Genomic DNA, 3,249 nt, shown 5'->3' with positions numbered 1-3,249 from the left:
TACCAAAAAAATAAAAAAAAAAAAAAAAAAAAGCCCTATGTCACATGCTCTTCTCTTCCCTATGAGGAATGAGCCATGGAAATCATGTTCTTAGCTGGGCCTCTAGTGTGTGCCTATAATCCCAGCACTCTGGGATTCTGAGGCAGGGAGAATGCAAGTTCGATCAATTAATTAAATGAATGTATTTATATATGTGCTCAGTGCAAAGGCCCTGGGTTCAATCCCTAGTACCCCCCTAAAAAAGATTCTTTTTTTTAAAGATGGAGTAACCAGGCTGTGTGAAATTAACCAATTTGAGCAGAATCACAAATCTAGATGGTGGCTGAATCCACTCTGCCAGCCCACATTTTTCGCATGCCAGGCGTCCAGTCTGTTATTCATTCTTGTAAATACCATGCTGCATTTGTTCAGGTGTTTCCTCTGCCTGGAATAGTTTTCCCACCTTATTCCTGCCTTTAAAGTCCTCATTCTTAGAGTCCAGTTCAACCCCTCCCCTGTTTCCTATGGGAAGTAGTCACAGATTTTCCTAATTAAGCTTTCCTTCCACTTGGCCCCACCATGCCTGTTCAAACTCTGCAATAGTACGAATCACGTTTGTCTCAGTATTATTTCTGTATTTCCTCTGCTCAATTGTACTCTCCTTGATGTCAACAGGTCTTATTCATTTCTGCATACTCGGGGCTGTGCTAGAACTGGTTTGCACTACCAACCGCCGATTGTTCAGGAACTTCGTGAGCTGATGGTTAAAATGTTAGTGCTGGAAATGAGTTGTAGCAAGAGCATTTACACCATGGAAATAGGCGGGAGCCGTGGATCAGGTCTTCTTCCCCCACGGCTGGCTTGCCGGTGTGCCCTACGCACATGCCCCACTGCCATGCCTGTGCAGGTCACAACTCTTGGCATAACAGTTGCAAGATGGATTGCTAACGTTTGAATGTGTCACCCCAGAATTCATGTGTTAGAGATGTACTCACCAAACATCTACACTAATGGTGTCTGGGGGAGGAGCCTCTGGGAGCTAATTTCCCTTTCCCTGAAAATAAGACCTAGTTAGGAAACAATCACCCTTGAAAACGAGAGCTCAAAAACGCCAGCCCCAAGCAGCCCATTCTCACCTTACCTGCCTTACAGGGGAGCCACTGAGCGAGGATAGGCTGCTTGGGGTGGCATTTTTGAGCTCTCTGTCATGGCTCGTTATTTTCCAGCCAGGTTTTATTTCGGGGGAAACACTCAGGACCAAATGGGGTCCTGAGAATGGGACTCCAGGATGGTATGGGAGGCTTTATAACAGGGACGAGAGACCTAACTGGTGCACTTGGTCTCATGCGGGCACAGCACCAGGCTCTGGGACTTCCCACCTCCAGAACCATGCACCGAATCCATTATCCAGTGTCAGATATTTTACTACAGCAACAGGAAATGGACCGAGACATGCATGAAGAACAAAGGGAACGAAGGAAATGAAGAGAGTCTAAAGATGAGGAACCGTGGCCAGTAAAGAGACAGCAGATATAGGTTCTTTTCAAGAAGCAGAAAGGCTTCTCCTTGTTAAAGCTGTCTGCGGGCACTACCATATGTCAGGCATTGCACTGAACAGGAAGAACACAAAGACCTGTACTTGAGTTGCTCCTGAGTCCAAGGGCAGATGAATGGAAATCAGACAGCGTAAATGTTCTGATGAGGGGGCGGTTGGGGGCCTGGGGAGCACACCAGAGCAGGCCTGGGGCTCTGGGGGAGTTTTTGTCCCAAGGCCAGCGCTGAGAGGGGGCCCCAGAGAAGAGCCAGTTCCCTAGACATAAAAGTGAAATGAGAAAGAGCGGCCTGTCCAGGGAGCTGTAAGTAATCCCAATTGCCTCCCATGGCTAGGATAGAGGCCACATGCAGAGAATAGCAGGAAGGTGTGGCGGTGTACACATGTAGTCTTAGCACCTGGGAGGCTGAGGCAGGAAGATCACCGTGAGTTCAAGGTCAGCCTGGGCTATATAGTGAGACTGTCTCAAAAAACCAAAAAACAAAATAACAACAACAACAAAAAGAAATAGAGAAGAGCAGGTGATGAGGCAGAGGCAGCCAGGTTGGGATATAGTGCCCTGGGCTTATATGTTATAGAATATTTATACGTATAATACACACACATTTCTAATGACTTCTCAGGTAAAATTACTGTGCCAAAGGATCTGATAAAGGCCTAAGAAGTGCCAACTCATGTTTCAGAAAGTTGTACCATAAATGTGAAAATGTTTTGCTATCGATGTAAGGGAAACAGAAAATTCACCTAGAAATAAGACTTCCAGGGTCACTTACAAAAAGTGAAGAGACAAGGATTGGTGCTGGGGTGAGAGAAGGAAAAGAGACTTAGATTTAGGGCACCCAATTCACATACAGCCATGCTTAATAAAGACTATACAACCGGAGGGCACAGGGCAGGGAGCATGGCTCAGTGGTAGAACACTTGTCCACGGTGGTTTTGGTAAGGCCCCGGGTTCAATCCTCAGCACCGCAGCGTGCACCACAACCCTGCTAAGGATGCAACTACTTTTCTCCTGTTACAGAGAAATAAACTAAACCTCTAGGGGTTTAAATCCTTTGCCAGTGGGAGCCAGGGTGTGGCAGAGGAAGTAAAGTGAGTAGCAGGGCACGGTCTCTTCCCCTTCCCAGAGAGACCAGGACTCCAGCACCCAGCCAAGCAGCTGGAGGGGTCCAGAATCGGGGCCTGTGGGGCCCTTGGGGATTCATCTGAGGTGTAGTAATGTCATCACCCAGATCTCCTGACCTCAGCTCCTTCATCTACTGATTCTGTGACCTGACGCCAAACACTTCATCTCCCCCAGTCCCAGTGTCCTCGTGGAAAATTGGAAAGGTGATATAGGAGCCCCCTTATCCGCAGGGTGTATATTTCAAGCCCCCAGAGAATGCTCCATACACAGAGCAGCTGGTGAGGGAGAGGGTCAGACACATCCGGTCTTGATGGAAGCGTCCCTCTTGGGTTCAGACACCACGGAGAGCTTGTACATTTGCAACTAAGCTCAGTGGTCTGGGAGCAGGGCCAAAGAAAACTGAGGTACAGGGCACCAAGGTGGGAAGTCAGCAAAAGAGCCAGGGAAGAGGGAAAGCAACATGGTGGGGCACTGGCACCCGGAAGCGATGGTACAGGGTAACCACCTGACATGGAGGAAGCAGAGGATGCTGGGAGGGGGATCAGGCAAGGGGAGTTGTGTAGAAAGAAGCTACGTAGATTGTGTGGAAGAG

Source organism: Fukomys damarensis, unplaced genomic scaffold (assembly GCF_012274545.1).
Source record: "Fukomys damarensis isolate Sample0158 unplaced genomic scaffold, DMR_v1.0_HiC HiC_scaffold_11, whole genome shotgun sequence".
NCBI lineage: Eukaryota > Metazoa > Chordata > Mammalia > Rodentia > Bathyergidae > Fukomys > Fukomys damarensis.
This window is presented reverse-complemented; position numbering follows the sequence as displayed.